Here is a 22,802-nt window from a genome sequence, read left to right on the forward strand (position 1 = left end):
AAATACGTAGTTACCCAAGCCCTCAAAACACTCACCTAACTGGTAAATAGCATCACTACCAGCATTGGTCAGGTTGTGATTGGTGCTCCTACTGGTTTGTTGTTGCTGTTGTTGTTGTCAGTATGTCCTGGAACAATGCAACAAAGGAAAAAGAATGGCCACGCAAGTGAGCAATGAAACCCAAATCTGTGCAAATAGCAGCCCCTAAATTTTATAAATCGATCTGGATGAGCCCAGAGAAATAGTCTGATAGTGCATAATGCCATCCTATTGCTAAAAATTGAGCAACTCTGGCTGTATATGCAGCCTGCAGGGGAGACTGCCTCACAATTACATGTAACTGTCCCCACTTGTCATTCCCAGTAACTGGTATTCAAAGGCATACTGCCTCCAACTGTGGAAGAACATAGCCATCATGGCTAGTAGTCATTGACAGCTTTATCCTCTATGAATTTAATTTAATTTTCCACCCAGCACCTCCTAACTATCACCGAGCAATCAGGGAGAGCTACCCATTGCTGGCAAACTCTGAGCATCTTGCTAGAGCCATCAGCAGGCCTCCTGTTGTAGCATTTTGCCAGCCTCTTAATTTGCGCAGACTGTTGGTGAGAGCTGAGCTTAAGCCACCTATCACCAATCCAGGGTCTCATCATTGTCACTCCAAATGCTGTATCACCTGTGTGTACCTCAGGGAGACAGCCACTTTTACAAGCACTAGGACAGGCAGGACAAATTACATCAAACAGAACATCACCTGCAGGTCCTGCCATATAATTTATGTCATCGAATGCAAAAGACGAGGATGTCATATCCAATACGTAGGAAAAACCACAACTGACCTACGCACATGCTTCAGAAACTACAAATCGGGGATCTTAACAAAAAAAGTGGAGCAACCAGTTGCAAAACATTTCAACATTGAGGGTCACAGCCTGTTGGACTTTTCTATAACAGCGATAGAGATGCCAACAGATCCAACAGCATTGACCAAAAGGGAGAACTTTTGGATATACTCTGTGGACACATTGGCACCACATGGCCTGAACCTGGAGGACAGTACCACCACAGCTTCTGCAAATGAAGCCCCTCTGAGCATTCCATCCTCAAAGCTCTGTAACTGCCACCTTGGTAACAGCATTTGTATGTTAGCAGCTAATGAAGGCGGAAGCCAAAAACGTTTTGGTATTACAATAAAAACCTCTGTTTTGTTAATCACAATTATGTGTATATATATAGAATCATAGAATCATAGAGTTGGAAGGGCCTTGTAGGCCATCGAGTCCAACCCCCTGCTCACAGCAGGAAATCCACAGCTAGAGCATCTCCCGCAAATAGCTGTCCAGCCTCTGCTTGAAGACATCCAGCAAAGGGGATCCCACCACCTCCCTAGGCAGTCGGTTCCATTGCCGAACTGCCCTTATGTTGACCATTGAACCGCACTGTCACTGAGTTTGTTTTCCATCAAGTCTGAAAAACTGTAGCTAGGGGGAGTTATGTCTTTGCCCAGTCTGGGAACAGACAGCCAAGGCCGTTGCTATGGTAACCATCGCGATAGACTGGGAAAAGTTCTCGCAGCTATCTGTGTTGAGCTGAGTCTTCTGTGTAATGTCTTTGAACTGAGAACTTCTCTCCTAGAGGGGGGGATCTTAAAGCCTTAAGCCATAATGTCTTAATAAAAGACTCTTAACCTGATCTAATGCATCTGAGAAGTTTCTTGAGCAACTTAACTCCAACGTAATGTATGCTGTTTCACGCAACAACGCACACACGTCAACAGGGGTTATGGGCCCAGATCCACAGCGCATTACACGGGAGTAAGTTGCTGGTCTGAACGGCAGACGGAGTTCCAGAGGGCAGCTTGATTGATTGTACCAGACAGAGGTGAGCAACATGGCTGTAAACCTGTCTGGGGGAGGCTTGCCGATGGAACGACTTAATGAAAAGAATTATGGCAGCTGGAAGCCGAGGATGCGGGCTTTGCTGATAAAAGAGGATTTATGGGACATTATAGATGGACCACCCCCGGCGGTATTGACCGCGGCCTGGAAGCGCAAAGATCAGAGGGCGCAGGCATTTATAATCTTGGCTCTATCGGATTCTCCACTGATGTGTGTGAGAGATGAGCCGTCGGCTAAACAGAAGTGGGACGCGTTGCAGGATTTGTCCCAGGAATGGCAGCGGAGGCAGGAGGCAAAGGAGAAGAGTGCTGTGCCAAAGGAGGCTGTCGAAAGCAAACAGGATTACAAGCAGCAGCTGTTAAAGGCTTGTTATGCCTGTGGGGCCCGTGGGCATCTCCAGAAAGACTGTGCAGTCAAGCAAAACTCCAGGGACGGAGGCTTGAAGCAGGGAAGTGTGAACTTTGTTTGTAAACAGAAGTCTCAAGATTTAGCACCTGTTGACTGGATTGTTGACAGCGGGGCAAGCCATATATTAATCAAAGACAGAAGTTTGTTTTACACTTCAGCAAAATGTGCAGGATTCTGTGCAACTAGCTGATGGATCGCAAAAGATTGTGGAAGCCCGAGGTCTGGTGAGATTTGACAAGTTGGGAATACTGTCAGATTGTTTGTTTGTACCAGAACTGAATCATAACATGTTGTCTGTGAGAAAACTGGTGAGTTGTCAATTTTCAGTCTTGTTTGACAGAGGGAAATGTTTTGTGCAGAGAAGAGGCAAAGTTGTCTGCCAGGGATTCATGACACAGGGGCAGTTTAGAATGACCATGGGTGTGAAGTGTGCTGATGCTTTGAGTTTAATGGGGCGGAAAGGGAATGACCGCCAGAGCTGTAAAAAGACAGCTGTAAAAGGCACACAGTCAGTATTTACTGCTCACATGGAATCTTCATGTAATGCCATCAGGTTAATGCCTGAGAGAGTGCAAAGCAGCCGGGTACACATTCCACAGAGAAAAAGAAGAGGCAAGCTTGCACCCAGAGAACAACAAGAATTTGTTTGGTTGTCAGAAACACAGCAGTTAATTCTGAGCAGAAGCATTAAAGTCTCAGAAAAAACCTTGGGATCAAAGGGAAACAGTCATTCTTACAGGGTCAGATGACACACAATCACAAACATTTAAGCCAAATCCAGACATAAAGGTGGAGGGCACACATATTCCTCTCAGAGATGCGTTAAATGAGCTCATTTGTGGGAAACGAAGATCAAACAAACGTAAGGCTGAGGAAATGGAATCTCCTGCGCAGGCTGTGCCAAGCACAAGCACAGATGGGGGGGCAGAGAGAGCAGAAGCCCTAGTGCCATTAAGACGTTCTACAAGAGTAAACATAGGGAAACCGCCAGAAAGATATACTGTGGGGGTAATTACCAGTCCTGGAATGCATAAACTGGTGGACATGGATCCTGACACTTTGTATTTGACATGTGTACAGCCAAAGTTTGATTGAATAAAGTTTTAGCTAAATGTGCAGAGATGTTCTGAACTGTACTGAAATGTAAGCTGTATTACAAGAAGTATTGGAGAAATGTATTGTTGTTATTGTTGTAATGAGTTACAGACATGATGGGAAAAAGGGGGGATTGTTGACCATTGAACCACACTGTCACTGAGTTTGTTTTCCATCAAGTCTGAAAAACTGTAGCTAGGGGGAGTTATGTCTTTGCCGAGTCTGGGAACGGACAGCCAAGGCCGTTGCTATGGTAACCATTGCGATAGACTGGGAAAAGTTCTAGCAGCTATCTGTGTTGAGCTGAGTCTTCTGTGTAATGTCTTTGAACTGAGAACCTCTCTCCTAGAGGGGGGGATCTTAAAGCCTTAAGCCATAATGTCTTAATAAAAGACTCTTAACCTGATCTAATGCATCTGAGAAGTTTCTTGAGCAACTTAACTCCAACGTAATGTATGCTGTTTCACGCAACAACGCACACACGTCAACACCTTACTGTCAAGAAGTTCCTTCTAATGTCCAATCTGAATCTACGCTCCTGCAACTTAAAACCATTAGACCTAGTCCTACCCTCTGGGGCAGCAGAGAACAAATCTGTACCCTCCTCTATGTGACAGCCCTTCAGGTACTTACAGAGTGCAATCATGTCACCCCTCAGCCTTCTCTTCACCAGACTGAACATGCCAAGTTCCTTCAACCTTTCCTCATAAGACTTGTTCTCCATACCGGCTATCATCCTCGTCGCCCTCTTCTGAACCCGCTCCAACTTGTCTGGATCTTTCTTAAAATGAGGTGCCCAGAACTGAACGCAGTATTCCAGATGAGGCCTGACTAATGCAGAATATAGTGGGACTATTACTTCCCTCGACCTGGAAACTATAGCTCTGTTTATGCAGCCCAAAACCGCGTTTGCCTTTTTTGCCGCAGCATCACACCGCTGGGTCATGTTCAACTTGCAATCCACTACAATTCCAAGGTCCTTCTCACATGCACTACTGCTAAGCCGGGTATTTCCCATCCTGTACCTGTGCATTTTGTTTTTGTGGCCTAAATGCAGAATCTTGCATTTGTCTTTATTGAATGTCATTTTATTAATTTCAGCCCAATTTCCTAGTCTATCCAGGTCCCTTTGGATTTTATTCCTGTCTTCCATTGTGTTAGCTATCCCTCCCAGTTTTGTATCATCCGCAAACTTCATAAGGCTTCCCTCCACCCCGTCATCTAAGTCATTGATAAAAATGTTGAAGAGTATTGGCCCCAGGACAGAACCCTGTGGCACTCCACTCGAAACCTCCTTCCAGTCCGAAGCAGAGCCACTGACGATCCTACCCTTCCTCCCAGTAGGAGCCTGGGGCGGCAAAGAACAACACGAAAAACACTCTAAAACATCACAAAAACAGACTTTAAAACATATTAAAACAAAACATATTTGAAAACATTTCTTTAAAAAAGCTTTAAACACAACTTAAAAAGCCATTCCAACGCAGACACAGACTGGGATAAGGTCTCTACTTAAAAGGCTTGTTGAAAGAGGAACATCTTCAGTAGGTGCCGTAAAGATAACAGAGATGGCCCCTGTCTCATATTTAAGGGGAGGGAATTCCAAAGGTTAGGTGCCACATGTCTTTTAAAGCCATCCAAGCTGGTTGCCATCACTGTGTCTGGTGGGAGCTGTGATGTTCCTGTATTAATGTAAATATGGTAAGTGCTGTTTGTATAGAAGATACATGGTAAGTGGAATGAAAGAGGAGGGGGGAGTAGATGAGCAGTAGAATGCTGGATGATTGGCTGAGCGTTTGAATGGCTGAGAGTATAAATGGAAGAATGACAGTTGAATCTGGGTGGGTTGTTTGAGAGGTGTTTGGTGGTGTTTGGAGGTGGGTGTTAGGTGGTGGATGTCAGGAGAGTGTGGAGAAAGAGGGAGTGGGAGTTCTAGTTAATGATAAGTCAGGTATCACAGGAATAGATGAAACCATATGCTTAAGTACCATTAGAAAAGTAATCTTGTTATTTCTGTTATTTAATAAATACTATTTTGGTTTACCGAAGGCCTGATCCTTGGCTGGGGTTTCACAGACCAGAAGGGAGGGTAAGGTAATTACCAAGGCTGAAGGGCAACAGTAACAAATGGTGGCAGCGGTGAAGAGGAGAATAATAACATTACAAGTATCCAGAGCAACCCCAAATTATATGAGTTATCTACATTGATACAAGGGGGTTGGGAACAGCATAAGCACGCAGTCACAAAAGTAACCGGATAGAGAGAGAGACTCAGGCAAGGTCTCTGGGAACATTGGTTATAGAACGTGACTGGTGGTGCTGCCTAGCAGGGGGATCTAGTGAGATCTGTGCTAGAGTGGAGAGAGAAACCATAAAAAAGGACAGTCTGGACTGGTGGAGTCCCTGGTGGTGCCTAGTGAAAGGCAGTAGCCACAAGCAGGTAGGAACCTGACAGGGAGAGCCAGGGAAGGGCGTCACAGGTGGTGGCTGTAGCGGTGGGATACGGACAAAAGAGAGTCCCTAAAAGTGGTGTGGCAAAAAGAAATAACAAATAAAGATTACTTGTGAGACTGACTGGCAAAGAGTGTGTGGCAAAGAGTGAGTGAACTCCAACACCATGGCTGAATATATAAAGATGAAAAGAGAGGAGCTGGTGGAGAAGTGCATAACATTCAATTTATCTCACGAGGGTAAAGGAGTAGACGAATTGCGGGTAGCACTGATAGCTTTTACAACTGTCCAGCAAAAACAACCTGTCAGGGAAGAGACCCCAGAAGGGTGTTCAAGCAATCCTGCTTATATAGAGTATTTGAGAGAGAAGTTAAGATGGGAGGCTGATGAGAAAGACAAGCAGCGGGAGTTGGAAACTGAGAGATTGAGGAGGGAGTCTGAGGAAAAAGACAAGCAGAGGGTCTTTGAAACGGATGAGAAAGAAAAACAGCGGAAGTTGGAAATTGAGAGATTGAGGAGGGAGGCGGATGAGAAAGAAAAGCAGAGGGAGTTGGAATTTGAGAGAATGAGAGTGGATGCTGAAATACAGGTGGAAAAGTTAAAGTTTGAAAGAGAGAAGTTTCATTCTGATGAAACAAGAAAGGACAGAAATGAAACTAAAATAAAGGTGACACCGAAAGATTTTGCAATGTTTGAGCCTGGACAAGATCCACAGGTTTACCTCAGCACCTTTGGAAAGGCAGCTCAAATGTGGGGGCTACCGGAGGATAAATATATGCAATATTTATCAAACCTGATCAAAGGGGAATTGGCAGAGGTATACCAATATTTCCCCTCAGACAAGCCCGTCACCTATGCTGAGTATAAAGAGGCAGTATACAAAAGATTCAGACTGGGACCTGACTATTTTAGAAAGTTATTCCGAAACTATCAGATCCAAGCAGGGAGGTCTTTTGTTGAACTGGGAGCAAAGTTGATGGATATATTTGGAAAGTGGATGAGTAGTGCCAAAGCTCAGTCAGTGGAAGAGGTGAAAAGCCTCATGATACTGGATCAATTATTCCATCAGTTACCACCAGAAATAAGGCTCCTTGTCAAAGACCATTCCCCTACATCGGTGCAGGAGGCCGCAGAGATGGCGGATCACTTTGCCTCCAATAGAACTGGCTGGGTGTGGAAAACATCAAAAGAGTTTAAACCCAGACCATATAATGGTGGCAGAAGGGATGTAGTACCACAGCGAGTGAGTCCTCCAATAAAATCTGAAGGGCACAGGACACCCCAGAGTGGATCTGTGTACCCTAAAACAGAGGAGAAATTATGCTATAAATGTGGTAGACCAGGGCACCTACGTTTTCAATGTGAGGTTGCCAACCCCATTAGTAATCCTGCTCAGGGAAGGACAGTGAAAACAGAACCAAAAGAGCTGGAAACGAAAAAGGTTCAATTCTGCCAGATAAACTGGACAGAAGTAAAAGACTTTGATACGAGTCTAAGAGAGGAAGTGTGTGTTCAAGGGGCCAATTATTGGGCATTGCTTGATACTGGTGCCGCTCAGACGTTACTGAGGCCAGATTTAATAAAATCTGAGGAAATATTACCTCAGGAAATGGTGACTATCCAAGGAGTGAGGGGTGGACCAGAAAGCTTACCCATGGCCCTAGTGAACATACAGTGGAGAGGCAGAGAGGAAAAATATAGAGTAGGTATTAATGCCCAACAACAAGAACCAGTGATACTGGGAAGAGATGTAATGGGGGCACAAGGAAAAATATATGTGGTAACCAGATGACAACTTGGCAGAGAAACAGAAGCCATGTTAAAAGGGGCTGAAGAAACCAGGGTGGAACCTGTTATCGAGCCTAAGGTCACCATAGCAACTCTTGGCAGGCCTGCTGAAAGAGACAAACTGTATCAAATGGTCTCTAGTGAAGAGGCAGAGCAATTCAGGGAAGAGCTGGATAAAGATACAAGTTTGAAGCAAATAAAGGACCAAGCCCTGACACAAAAGATTCCCTTTACTGCCAAACTGAGGAATCAAATTGTGTGTGAGAATGGGATTTTATATAGACTGTGGATGCCTGCTGAGAGAGAGAATGAATGTGAACCAGTGAAACAAATGATAGACGTTGTGCCAAAGAATTTGAGTCAAGCTCAGGAGAAGCAAAGTTACTGGTATGACAGAACAGCCAGGGAATGTGTGTATGATGTGGGAGATATGGTTATGGCATTCATACCCAGAAAACACGATAAATTACAGGCTAACTGGGAGGGACCATATACCATAAGGGAAAAGCTTGACACAGTGACGTATGTAATTACCACAGACCAATTAAACAAACACAAAGTGGTTCATGTAAATATGTTGAAACCTTATCATACCAGGGATGCAAAGGTGTTGCAAGTTACCTTATTCCCTGAGGGAAGTGGGCCTGAACTTCCAGATTTGGTACAGGAAAGCAAAGACAAAGGAGGGGTAGATCAATTGGGATGGTCGGAGGAGGTGAAAGAAGAAGTAAAGGAAGAGATTCTGAGAGTTTTGAAAAACTATGGAGATCTCTTTAGCAATAAACCTGGCCGAACCAGTATAGCCAGACATTCCATTGATACTGGAAATCATGCCCCAATCAGATCTGTTCCGTACCGTGTGAATGGGAAAGTTTTGAGTGAAATTAAAAAGGAGGTGGAAGATATGCTGGAACTAGGAGTGATCAGGGAATCCATCAGTCCCTGGGCCTCAAGTATTGTCCTGGTCCCGAAAAAAGATGGAACCACAAGATTTTGTATTGATTATCGGTTAATCAATAAAATTACTGTCCCAGATGCGTATCCTATGCCTAGGGTGGATGCAATGTTAGAGTTATTGGGGGCAGCAACCATTATCTCTACGATAGACCTCTGTAAAGGATTTTGGCAGATGGAACTAGACGAGCAATCCAGAGCCAAAACTGCCTTCAGTACACCAGAGGGGTTATATGAGTTTGTGACTTTACCCATGGGACTAAGGAACTCACCAAGTTCGTTTCAGAGGCTAATTAATACTGTGTTGCGAGGCATGTCAGATTTTGTAGTGGCCTATATAGATGACGTGGCCATTTTCAGCAAGTCGGTGCCTGAGCATGTCCAACACCTGACAACAGTATTAGAGGCATTAAGAAAAGCAGGGCTAACAATAAAAGCTAAGAAATGCCAGTTTGGATTGAATGAAGTAATCTATTTAGGACATAAGGTGGGGAGTGGGAAAATAACCCCCTTATGGAGCAAAGTTGAGGCAATACAATCATGGCCTATCCCCTTAACAAAGAAACAAGTTAGGGCATTTTTAGGTGTGGCTGGATTGTACCGAAAGTTTGTGAAAGATTTTGGGGAAATAGCAACCCCCTTGCATGAGCTGACAAAGAAGAAGTGTGCTGAACATGTGGTATGGACGGATGAATGTCAAAAGGCTTTTGATCTTCTGAAGCAAGCCTTGTGCCAAGGACCTATATTAATAGCACCAGACTATGAGCAACCATTCATCGTGGCTACGGATGCGTCGGACCTCGCGCTGGGAGTCGTCTTGCTGCAGGAGAGAGGAGGCACCAGACATCCGGTGGCGTATCTTAGTCACAAGCTAACATCGAGGGAGAAGAATTATTCATCGGTCCAAAATGAGGGCCTAGCGGTCGTGTGGGGACTGAGCAAGTTGCGCCCATACGTGTGGGGATGAAGATTTACGGTGACGACAGATCATCGGGCCTTGTTATGGTTACAGAGTATGAAAAATCATAACACTATGCTGCAGAGGTGGTCCTGGGGTCTACAAGACTATCAAGTGGACTTCAAGTTCATCAAAGGCAAGGACAATGTATTGGCCGATGGACTTTCAAGGCAAGTGGCCGGGACTGCAGTGACGTGACGCAGACGTAGGAACAAAAGAGACATTTCCCCCATAAAGACTTGGTTTTATTGTTAACGCGACATATGAATCCTAGAGCAGGAATAATACTTTGCCGTTATTTTTAAGTGTGGGGGAAATGTGATGTTCCTGTATTAATGTAAATATGGTAAGTGCTGTTTGTATAGAAGATACATGGTAAGTGGAATGAAAGAGGAGGGGGGAGTAGATGAGCAGTAGAATGCTGGATGATTGGCTGAGCGTTTGAATGGCTGAGAGTATAAATGGAAGAATGACAGTTGAATCTGGGTGGGTTGTTTGAGAGGTGTTTGGTGGTGTTTGGAGGTGGGTGTTAGGTGGTGGATGTCAGGAGAGTGTGGAGAAAGAGGGAGTGGGAGTTCTAGTTAATGATAAGTCAGGTATCACAGGAATAGATGAAACCATATGCTTAAGTACCATTAGAAAAGTAATCTTGTTATTTCTGTTATTTAATAAATACTATTTTGGTTTACCGAAGGCCTGATCCTTGGCTGGGGTTTCACAGACCAGAAGGGAGGGTAAGGTAATTACCAAGGCTGAAGGGCAACAGTAACAAATGGTGGCAGCGGTGAAGAGGAGAATAATAACATTACAAGTATCCAGAGCAACCCCAAATTATATGAGTTATCTACATTGATACAAGGGGGTTGGGAACAGCATAAGCACGCAGTCACAAAAGTAACCGGATAGAGAGAGAGACTCAGGCAAGGTCTCTGGGAACATTGGTTATAGAACGTGACTGGTGGTGCTGCCTAGCAGGGGGATCTAGTGAGATCTGTGCTAGAGTGGAGAGAGAAACCATAAAAAAGGACAGTCTGGACTGGTGGAGTCCCTGGTGGTGCCTAGTGAAAGGCAGTAGCCACAAGCAGGTAGGAACCTGACAGGGAGAGCCAGGGATGGGCGTCACAGGAGCCAATTCTGCACCTTAACTATGCACTGTGTGAAGACGTATTTTCTTTTGTCTGGCCTGTCTTCCAACAGTCAAGTTCCTTGGACGACTCCAAGTTCACTTATTATTTATTTATTTAATTAATTTGTATCCCGCCCTTCCTCCCAGAAGGAGCCCAGGGTGGCAAACAAGGCACTAAAAACACTTTAAAACATCATAAAAACAAATCTTAAAATACATTAAGACAAAACAGCGTTACAAACATTTAAATTTTTTTAAAAGGGTTAAAAACATTATTAAAAAACATATTAAGCAATTCTGACACAGACGCAGATTGGGATAGGTCTCAACTTAAAAGGCTTGTTGAAAGAGGAAAGTCTTCAAAAGGCGCTGAAAAGATAGCAGTGATGGTGCCTGCCTAATATTCAAAGGGAGGGAATTCCACAGGGTATGTGCTGCCACACTAAAGGTCCATTTCCTATATTGTACAGAACGAACATGAGAGAGGGAGAAAAATGCCTCCCTGTCTACTTTCTCCATGCATAATTGTATACACTTTCATCATGCCCTCTCTCTTTCTCCCCCCTTTTGTCTAAACTAGAAAGCCCCAAATATTGTAACCTCTCCTCACAGAGGAGTTGCTATACCCTTAGATCATTTTGATTGCCCTTTTCTGAATCTCTTTCAGCTTTAGGGGTGGGGAACCTCTGGCCTTTTAGACACTGCTGGACTCCAACTCCCATCAACTCTAATCATTGGCCATGCTGGCTGGAGCCTATGGAGCATCTGGAGAGGCATAGGCTCCCCATCCCTGCTCTACTATCCTTTTTGAAATGAGGCAACCAAAACCGTACACAGTATTCCAAGAGCAGTCACACCATACATTTGTGTAACTACATCTCAAAGCAGTGTATTATAGTGATATTTTGCATTTATCATTTCACTTCCGACAGCATGTTAAAAGGCCTGTTTTTAACGTCATGATGGTATCCTTTCTTTCATAGATCATCCACCTTAAATATCACCTCTCCAACTTCTCTTGCCACTTCCAGAACAAATCCATCATTTTAAACCGCACTCGTTTTCATTTCCCAGTAGAAAGGATTAGCTCTAAAACTGAGATCTAATTGCAGGGATCCATCTCAAGACAAGGAGCCGACCCAAACCACTGCTTATTTATTAGCAGGTTCATTTTACCAGGTTGTGCTTGCTAAAAGACAGCTACAGTTCTTGGAGGTCATGTTTTATTCATTTTCAGCAAGGAAAGAGGGAAGATCAATGTTGGGCACAGAGAAATCAGAAAGAGCCCCCCCCCCAACACACTTGAAAATCAGAACTGACACGAAAGAACAGCATAGAACAGCAGCGATGGGAGAGCGTTACAACCAGGAGAAAAATATTTGGGGTGCAAAATGGGGCAGAAAGGGGTGTGGCTTAGGTTGAGGGTGTGTGGCCTGAGGAGAGTTCTGAGGGTCAAAAAGAGAGGCCTGGAGGGCTACATTCAGCCTGCTGTACTTCCACCCCTGCTCTAAAGGTCCTGGCCAAATGAAAAGGTCTTCTCCTGCAACAGAAAAAAAAAAGATGCACCTCTTTACCCTGGCCTTGGACACTTGAGACATGTATTTTTAGGACACATCTTATTTGGGGATTTTAGGTTGTTTTTAAATTGTTTTGATGTTATTTTCTAAAATTGTTATAATCTGCCCTGGGACCTTTGATTGAAGAGCAGGCAATAAATGATGATGATGATGATGGGACACATGTTTTTCATGCAGAAGGTACCAGTTTCGATGCCTTCCCACCATTTCCAGTTGAAAGGATCTCAGGTATTAGGGTGGGGTATCAGGGACCGGGATTCGGATTCCTATTCATCAGATGACTCTGAACCTGAAGGGGAAGGGTGTGCAGGGCCAGCCTCATAGGGGCTGCTACTGGAGGAACCTGTGGGGCGAGTGCCCCCCCACCTCAAACTGAGATGTGGCACTGCCATCCTCTGACTCTAGGGACTCCACTGTTGAAGGCCCTGAAAAGCCTGAGCCTTCCCCACTCTGTTGAAGTAGGGGTTTACTGGACCAGGCTGAGTCCACAGGGCCTGCTGACTGTTATGTGCTGTCATGCATGTAAAATTCCCATCTAATAGTCTTCATAAGGTATGTATTAATTCAAATGTATAGTATATTATATATTCAGGTGTGCAGACCTCCTCAAGCCTTGTAAAATTCAAACTGGAAATGTTTTTCTGGTCCCTGCCTTCCCTGTCCAGTTCTGGGCAGTCAGCCAATGTCCTCTTGCTAATATCAACAAAGGAGATAACACTAGGAGCCATAGGAGTAAGCTCCTTATATGGTGTGGACAACACCTGCTTCTGGTTACATTGATTGGTAGAGTTGAATAGTTGCTGATGAACAGGTTAGCTGGTCCCACTTGCTGTCTCTAGCAGGCGGCATGCAGAGACAGCAGTTGATAAGGCAACAGCTGATAAGGAGATAGCAAGGTCACAACCTTGAGGCATTCCAATAAATAGAGGAGTTCAGGAGCAGTATTTGGCCAGTTTCCTTGGAGATTGGGCCGGAGACACACTTCTGTTATGCTGTGCTGCTGCCGATAGCAGAGGTCTGCCTCCCACAAGGGTGAGATGATCCCATTTTATTATGGATAAGAAACGGAAATATACTAAAATGGAAATGTAACTTGTTTGATATTGCTTCCTTGCAAGATGACTTCACAATGATTGCAATGTAACTTATATAAGGTATAAGTGGGAACTAATAGAACATTATACATTAAGATAGGTTAAATGTATACTGCAATGTATACTTATGTATAAGCCTAATATATAATCCTGAGCTAGAATATATAAGAGAGCTACTAGTTAAGGCTACAGTCAGCATTGTGTATGCCATTTATGTGCTTGTAACCAGTCAGGACTTTAATCCTGACCTATATGATTCTGATTTTCTGGCTGAAGCCAGATATACATGTACCTTGTGTAAATAAGAAATGAATGTATAAAGAATAAATATATATTTTAAGAAACATTATAAAGATGTTCCACTGTGGAACTCCCATTATTTTTCCTGATGCATCCTGAGTCCTGAGAAAGTCTTGGCTGGGGTTTCCACTTTGGCCTGCCTGTTCAGACAAACTGCTGTTGGAGATTGCACAAGCTTAGGTGAGCATGACGTTTGACATATAAGGACCCTGAATAGCCACAGGGCTAAAGGGAAAGTGTGAAAGCCCTCAATCCTGTGGATTTACAAGAAAGAGGTCATTCAGATGATTTCATGACCACCAGGCTGTACCAGCTGCTATTACTGTTTAAGGGCCCAGGTTCAGTTTGCTCCTTGTTGGAGCAACTTCAGAGCCCTATGTTTCACAGGGCACAGTCTGACCCACATCTTGCCTTGTGTCCAGTCTCAATCCTACCTTGCCCTACATCTGGGTTGAGCCTCGTCAGACTGCAGAACAGGACATGGGAAAGACTTTTGCTTAAGACTCTGGGGAGCTACTGTTACTTTCTATAGACAACAGTGGATGAGGCAGATCTAGCATCTTTGTCAGTATAGGAATAACCCAGCTGGATCAGGCCAGTGGTCCATCTAGGTCAGCATCCTGTTCTCACAGTGGCCAGCCAGATGCTTGAGTGCAGCAAATGCACTCTTCCCACTTGTGTTTCCCAGCCAATGGCACTCAGGGGCATAGTGCCTTCAACAGCGGAGGCAGAATATAGCCATCATGGCTAGCAGTAATGAATTGCTTCACCCTCCTTGAATCCTCTTTTAAAGCCACCCAAGTTGGTGGCCATCTCTACTCCTTGTGGGAGTAAGTTCCACAGTTTAACCGTGCACTATGTGAAGTACTTTTTTTGTCTGGCCTGAATCTTTCAGTATTCAGTTTCATTAGATGTCCAAGAGTTCTAGTGATATGAGAGAGGGAGAAAAACGTTTCTCTATTCCCTTTCTCCCCATCATGCATAATTTTATACACTTCCATCATGTCTCCTCTTACTCACCTTTTTTCCTCTAAATTAAAAAAGGCCCAAATGTTATAATGCAGCTTCATGTGTTTAATCCCTGGCATCTCCGGGTAGGGCTGGGCGAGGCCCCTGCCGGAAACCCCAGAGCTGCTGCCAGTCAGTGTGTGAACCAAGGGTCTCGCTCAGCATAAGGCAGCTTCCTACGTTCATGTCTTCAGTGGAGATGATATAAAGCAGAGCAGGGCTCCCATTTTTTACAAGCTGTTCTGCAAACAGACACCTGTTAAAATCCCTTGTTTGCAACAGCTGTTACCTGGGGAGGCTGGTGGCTCCAGTGTCAGTGAGGCAATGAATCTTCTCCAGGTTTTAGTCCAAACCTTCAAGTTCTCCAAGGTGATTTCAGCATCTTGGATAGCTCCTTGAAAGTTTGGACTAAAACCCACTGATGGCTGTTACACTGGCCAGGGGCAGGGATCAGTATGTCCAAATCGTGACCTGGAGTGTGAGCCTGAAGGGCTGTGGCTCAGTGGTAGAGCATCCACTTTGCACGCAGGAGATCTCTGCTTCAAACCCCATGAGGCTGTGAATGCTTCCCATCACTGACCCTGGAGAGCTGCTAACTGTCCATGTAGGCAATCCTGAGCTAGATGGACCCATCTTATTGATATCATAAGAACATAAGAACATAAGAAGAGCCTGCTGGATCAGGCCAGTGGCCCATCTAGTCCAGCATCCTGTTCTCACAGTGGCCAACCAGGTGCCTGGGGGAAGCCCGCAAGCAGGACCCGAGTGCAAGAACACTCTCCCCTCCTGAGGCTTCCGGCAACTGGTTTTCAGAAGCATGCTGCCTCTGACTAGGGTGGCAGAGCACAGCCATCATGGCTAGTAGCCATTGATAGCCCTGTCCTCCATGAATTTGTCTAATCTTCTTTTAAAGCCGTCCAAGCTGATGGCCATTACTGCATCTTGTGGGAGCAAATTCCATAGTTTAACTATGCGCTGAGTAAAGAAGTACTTCCTTTTGTCTGTCCTGAATCTTCCAACATTCAGCTTCTTTGAATGTCCACGAGTTCTAGTATTATGAGAGAGGGAGAAGAACTTTTCAGTATAAGATATTTTCCTGCATTCCTGACTAAACACATCTAAGCTGCTTTAAGACATGGGGTTTATTGCACTAGTTTTACTGATTATAATGGTAGTGCTTCTGTCCTGATTTCTGACATTCCCTCTGCACTGCAGGACCTGTTGCGTTATGGAACTGTGGCTTTTTCACCAATATACCACTAGGCCATGTTGCCCTAAATTTCATTCACACCAGTGGGCGTGGTGTGTCTCAACAATGAACATTATTGAACATGAAGCCACTTGCTCCCCGCACATGCACACTTCTGTTCCCCTATGATTCCCCCATGAAAACAGTGGGAGAGAACTATAGACCACTATACTGACTCAAATTTCATCACTTTACTCCTGCAATGTTCTGGGTTAATGGGATTGCAAATGGATTTTTTTTCTGGAAGCAATGAACTTGGAAATGAGCATGTAACTTTCACTAGATCCCGCTAGAGTTCCAGAAGTGGCTTTTACATCATGTGAAAGATCAAATAAAATGTGGAAATTGCCAGGTAAGGAAATGTGGCGAAAATGCAGCCATAATCTCTGGCTTAGTGGCTCTTGGTGAAATCATGAGGGGTTCAGCTTTTAATTTACTTGTGAACAACAGGTACACAGGAAGCTGCCTTATGCAGAGTCAGACCATTGGGCCCATCTAGCTACACTGACTGCCAGTGGCCTTCCAGGATTTCAGACAGGAAACACTCCCAGCAATGCCTGCAGATGCCAATGATTGAACCTGGGAACATGCATGCAGGGCAGACACTTTACCATTGAGCTATGGACCTTCCCCTTTAAAACGCTACCTGCCCAGCAGATGAACAACAGCAAAACTGAAGGGAGAACATAGCCAACACGGCTAATAGAGTTTGAATTTGTGGAATCCTCTTTTAGAGCCATCCATGTTAGTAGCCATCAATATGTCTTCTGGGAGCAAATTCCATAGTGCCATTATGCTTATGTTCATTTTGATGAGACTTTGCACAAGCGTTTTTTTTTCTCTGGCTTGTATCCTAAGGATCCCTTCCTTTCTGGACATGGAGGTTAATTGGCATGGAGAGCCTAAGCAGTGACAAGCGGGTCCCGGAATGCAAAAGAGCCCATTATGCAAATATGAAATAGGTAACATACTGTTCTATTAAACTTCCAGATGTCAGTCTCAGTGGAAGAAGCCATCGACAATTCATAATTCTGTAAAAACATTTTTTCTTGCGGATCCATTTGAGATGAAATATGAGGCTGCCCTTTGTGACAGGTAATGCGGTATTACATTAAGGCTAAATAAATCACCAAAACAGATGTAGTTGTCGCTTGCATTACTAGGGCCATTAATGGCATTTTCAGGAGGGAAACTCTATAACAAATTTCAAGGCTGACTAATGCTCCTGGCTGCTTTGCGGTGGCATTTTTTAATGTCCTTTGTTGTCAGAGGCTTGAGTGCAACAGCTGATAGGTAGCCAGCTGTTCCCCTACACAGCAACCGCTGCAAATTTGTTCAGCTCTGGTGAGGACTTCCCAGGACTCATGGTAGGGGAGATGCACTGGGCCTAAACAAACCCCAAACCTAACTTGATTCTTCTGGTGTGGGAGGTCGAGAACAGGGATGGGCAACCTGTAGCACTCCCATCAGCCCCAGCCAGAATGGTCAGGGATACTGGGAGCTGTACGTCAGCAACATTTGGAGGGTTTCATTCTTCCTGGTCTATAGAGAATGGTTCTATGGCATCCAGGCTACTAACTCTTCTCCTAATGGATTCTGATGCTCAGACACCAAACAGAAAGAAACAGAAAGTAAATATAGTATTAAGGACTAACGTCATGATCTGAAATGAGGCCTAGCCTAGTCAGTTCCTAGAGAACAAGACTGCGTTCAGGCAGCAGTCTATTCCATTTTCCTGACATTTCTTTACCTGATAATTTCCGCATTTTATTTGACAATACTGAGGTAGATAGACCCAATGTTTTGACTTGGTATAAGGCAGCTTCCGGTGTTGTTCCTATATGTTCCTGCCCCATAAATGGAGGAAAGGGCACAACTGCACTCGGTCACGGACTGAGAGAAGCTCTTTGCCCCTCTCCTCTGTTCAAAACATATGGTTGGTATCCAATCCTGTCATCCAGTGAAACGTGGGGATGCTTAAGGGAGCGTGTTCAATGTAAGAGAGGCTGATCCAGTGCAAACAGGAAGTGAGAGGAAGAACAGTCTATTGTGTATTTTTGATGGGATACTTACTGAGACTTTTCACAGACGCCATGGGAGGTACTGGCAGGCACACTTTTACTTCAGAATCCACCCAGAGGAGAACTGAAGCATGAATATTTATTTAATTAAGGAACACAGAGGCAAAACATATATATGCTTCTTGTAACCTAGCTTCCATAACAGCTATCATTACTTAAAGATACACTAAAGTGTTCCCCACTTACCTCATTGTCCCTCTGTCCTCACTCTAACCCACACAACTCCCTTGCATGGTGGAACAACATCAGTTTATCTTAGGGTTGTGGGAGAAATTAGATTAATTTTGCATTTAAAGGGAACCTACCAATTTGCACTTCCTGAAATGATACGCAAAGTGAAACATAGCCATCCTCCAAAATCTGCACTCCTCTGAATTGTGCAATGCAGTTCTCTAGCCAAGTAATATATACTCAAATGTGTATACTAGGATAAAGTGTGTATAAATTGCATGCAAGACTGTGCGTATTAGGAGAAATTCACACTAAGCTGCTGCTGAATTTTCATGAGGATTTAATTTTAATTATTTTTATTGCATTATTTATTTAATTAATTTATTTATTATTTGATTTATATCCCGCCCTTCCTCCCAGTGGGAGCCCACTTTACTTTTAGCAAACTGATGTGAAAATGTGGCACACTGAATTTAAGATTGAAAACATTAGAAACTGAAAGAAACCAAAGATTTACCCATCCCTAATTTAACTGCAGTTAGGGCCTGAGCACAGCCATCTTGGCCATTTTTATTGCCCTCAGGCAACACCATGGCTTGCCACACTGTGCTGATGCACCTCTCCACTTTGTGCCTTGCACCACAGATCACAGTATCAGGTGGTAACAAAATCATCCTTTACCAAATTTCACCCTGCTTGAACCTTAACAGTGGTAGATGGTGAGAAAGTTCTTTGAAGAATGGGGTGCAGAAGCCCATAAAATGGAATGATGCCCCATGCAGCAGAGTCTCATTTGCTCTTTCTGAAGTTCCATCCCTATTTAGCCTACATTTATGTTCATGTCTAGTATTAGAGTCTTCCGCTTGGCACCCCTCTAATGCATTGCAGCAATACATCATCAAAAGGAACAGTCCTCTGAGAATGCATTGCCGTGTTATGCCGTTAGCGTGACTTTGATAATATGCCCAAGCTATACATCTTCTGACAGATGAACAATAATGACAACAGCCTCTGTAACTGTCATGTGAAAAATGAGAAAGATGGAACACAGAGGGCAAAGTAGGACTCCTTGTGTGTGGTCACATTCCCAGGAGCTGAACATGGTACTGGGAGGATAAATTGGGTACAGGGAAGGACTTAATGAAGGGAGCATAGGAAATGACATCAGGAGAAAAGTTGAGGGAGATCTGGCACAGGAAGTCAGAACGTCTTCCTTTTTCCTACTCAAAAACATCTTTATTTGAAGATTTTTCAGTTGCCAAAGAAAACGTTTCATTAAGCAACACTACATGAAGCTTTCCTTTTGAACATAGCCACCGATTTTCATAGGAGCTGCCTTAGACCATTGCTCCTTCTAACTCAGAATTGTCTTCACAGGGGAGGGAACCGGTGGCCCTTCAGATGCTATTGGACTTCCAGTGGCCACCAGCCCGAGCCAGCATGGACAATGGTCAGGGATGGTGGGAACTGTAATCCAGCCAAAAGCAGATGAACAAACAAAGCTGAAGAGAGGGACAGAAACCAAAAATAATGCAAAAAAGGGGAAGCTAATTTTCAGAAGTGGCAACCGTTAATGTTTATTGTAGCCCAACACATTTTGGAACTGAAATTCCTTCTTCAGGAGCAATCTTAGATGTTCTGAAGCAGCTTACACAAGTGTTGCTGCCTCCCTGGCTCCACCAAGAAGACAAGATAGCACTGGGTTGAACGACACTTAATCATTGGTGCTTTTGAGAACTAGTTTCTCCTTTGTGCATTCTGTCTGAGTTGCAGTCCAGCAGCATCTGGAAGGACTCTGGTTCACCCTGGTCTAAGCTGACTGCCAGAGGTTCCCTAGGTTTCAGACAAAGGTCTTTCTGGAGATGCTGATGGTTCTGTATGGCATTCACTCCCATTAGATATCAGGCAGGCACTGTTTATGCTAAGTTTCAGAAGCCAGGTTACTTTATTTCAGGAGGCTTTCGCATGATGAATGTTCTATTCTCTTTTCTGATGTAATCTATGTTTTCAATTTTTGTATATTGTTCATTTTTTTCTGTAAGCTGCTTTGAGTGAAAAGCAGGGTATACATTCTTGAATTAAATAAAATAATGAACATAGGACCTTCTGCATACAAAATATGTGTTTTACCATTGAGCTAAGCCCTTGGGTTGTATTTAACGTAGTGCTAGGGCAAACATTCCACTGGTGCAAGGATTTCTCCTTGTGCCACAAAACAGGTTCTCCCACCCTCGATCCCCAAGCATCCCCTAAATCTGTTCTGGGGGTACCCTCAGCCTTCCGGAACAGATTTGGGGAGGTACAGGCAGAGGAGAGGGAGATAAAGTTCCACTGCACTAGTGGTGATCTTTGTGCACATGCAGATGTTTTGTTGAATACTGCTCCATCACTTGCATATTTCTTTTTCAGAGAGTCACCAGAGATCAAATTCATGGAATTTAGCAGGCCTTTTATACATCCCCCTTTTTAGAATCAAGATATAACAGAAACCGGAATCATCTCTCCATCCTTGAAAATAGGGTGAAATGTAGCCCTAATTTGCATAGATGCTTGGTCCATTATACATAATTCTCATACCTTGTCAAACCGCCCCTTAACAGATAGTACCTGGAGAATTTCCATCAGGTGGTGATAAGAACCTAAGAGCCTGCTGGGTCAGGCCAATGGTCCATTTAGTCCAGCATCCTCTTTTCACAGTGGCCAACCAGATGCCCATGGGAAGCCCGCAAACAGCAGCTGAGTGCAAAGAGCACTCTCCCCACTTCTGATTCCCAGCACCTGGTATTTGGCAGCATACTACCTCAGACTGTGGAGGCAGGCACCCCTATCATGGCTTGTAGCCATTGATAGCCTTATCCTCCATATATTTGTCTAACCCTCTTTTAAAGCTATCCTGGGACAAAGCCATCTTGGTTGTGGCTCCTTAACTTTGGAATGCACTCCCAAAAATGGCTTGCCTGGCACAACTCTAATGCCTTTGTCATGCCATTTTCATTTGGCTGGCCCTTTAAAAACTTTTGATTTCTGGCATCATTTTTTGAGGCTGTGGTGGCTGCAGCTGTATTATGCTGATTTTGTTTCATGGATAGCCAAAGTGGTGTCCCCCAGATGTTGTTGTTAATTTGGCCAGATAGGCGACTCACAAATAAAATTTTATTATTATTATTATTGTTGAACTACATCACCCTTCAGCCCCAGCCAGTGTGGGCAGTAGTCAGGAATTATGAGATTTGGAGTCCCGCAACATATGGAAGGAGCAACATTGGCGACCCCTGTTTTAGATTAATTTGATGGTGGCATTTTGTTGTTTAGTCTTTCCGTTAGCTACTCTGAGAGACAGCTGCCTGGAGTAGTGGGATATGAACCCTTTTAATTAATTAATAAAATACCCAGCACATAGGCACCCATGTAATTGTTTATGACAATAGTAGTTCAGTGTTTAGCAACAGTGGGGTGGCTAGAAGTATGGATGGGAACCTTGCATCAGGATGAGAGGACTGTGTTTCTGTTTAATCCACATTTTTATTGTACATGACAATGTTCCCTCACCTGGGGACTGGAGATGTCTAAAGCGTCCAGATACCATTGGATTCCAACTGTCAGCTACCCAAACACTAAGGCTGGGAATCCAAATTTAGTGCCCACTTTGCACTCATCCTGCTGTGTGACCGTGAACAAGCTGTTGCTTTGAGAGCCTCAGTACCCTGATTTGTTAAATAAGGACTGTGAATCTTCTTTGATATTTGAGCCGGTATTTTTAAGGGAGAGCCATATCTCAGCTAGGGCTTTTTTGAACTTGTGATTCTCATGTTAACTTCTGTTTCCTGAAGAATACATTGAATATGACCACACTGAATATATGTATGTATTTCATTTCATAATGTATTTTAACTGTTGTGGGATTTATATTATCAAGATGAATTCTATGTTTGGACTGTTGTGTTTGCATGGCTATTGGACTCTTGTTGTAGGGTTATTATTATTATTATTAATTAGATTTTTATGCTGCCCCATAGCCGAAGCTCTCTGGGCGGTTCATAACATACATTGATATGCATTTTTTTTCTTTTGTGTTTCGAGCAGGTTTGGGCACATTTGTACAGAAAAGCGTCATATGAATTGAATTAACAATAAATAAATAACAACCCCAACCAGCGTGGCCAATGGGAAGGGACGATGGGAGCTGGAGTCCAACAACGTTTGGAGGGCCACAAGTTCCACCTCTGATGCTCTAAAGCAACCCTTCTCCTTTCTGTGAACGTGGTGATTTCTGAAATCGTTTTATCAGAGTTATTATGCATGGTCATAGATGTGTTCTGCAGACTGAAGAATATAAGTTTATGGTTTGCATGCTTGCATGCAGAGTTGTTTTCTTGATTGGAAGCATTTTCATTAGAGAAATTCTGCTTGATTCAGGTATTCTACAAACGTGGAGGATGACGTTATCTCTAGGTTCCCAGTATTTATCCATGAAGCAGTTCCCCACACACACCCCAAAACTGAAAAAGGACTAGCCTATGTTGTTCCTGTCTCTTGAGGCTATGAGAATGACTCTTCGTTGGAAATGCAGTTTAGATGATAACCATCTTAAATGGATGGAGCTGAAAGCTCTCTTCCACATGGCTGGAGTGAGTTCCAGTTTGC

General features: G+C 43.9%; 1 long non-coding RNA gene across 2 annotated transcripts; it reads left to right on the top strand.

The window, feature by feature from the left end:
• The first annotated feature begins 13,124 nt into the window (after positions 1 to 13,124).
• LOC133376181 (uncharacterized) lies at positions 13,125 to 22,514 on the top strand. Of its 2 annotated transcripts, none has more exons than XR_009760421.1 (3): positions 13,125 to 13,287; positions 16,765 to 16,868; positions 22,242 to 22,514. It is a non-coding gene; the product is annotated as an uncharacterized LOC133376181 (long non-coding RNA). The 2 variants fall into 2 exon arrangements; XR_009760422.1 differs by lacking the exon at positions 16,765 to 16,868 and adding an exon at positions 16,897 to 17,001 and having other exon boundaries at positions 13,127 to 13,287.
• Positions 22,515 to 22,802: the final 288 nt, after the last annotated feature.

Source organism: Rhineura floridana, chromosome 1, assembly GCF_030035675.1.
Source record: "Rhineura floridana isolate rRhiFlo1 chromosome 1, rRhiFlo1.hap2, whole genome shotgun sequence".
Lineage (NCBI taxonomy): Eukaryota > Metazoa > Chordata > Lepidosauria > Squamata > Rhineuridae > Rhineura > Rhineura floridana.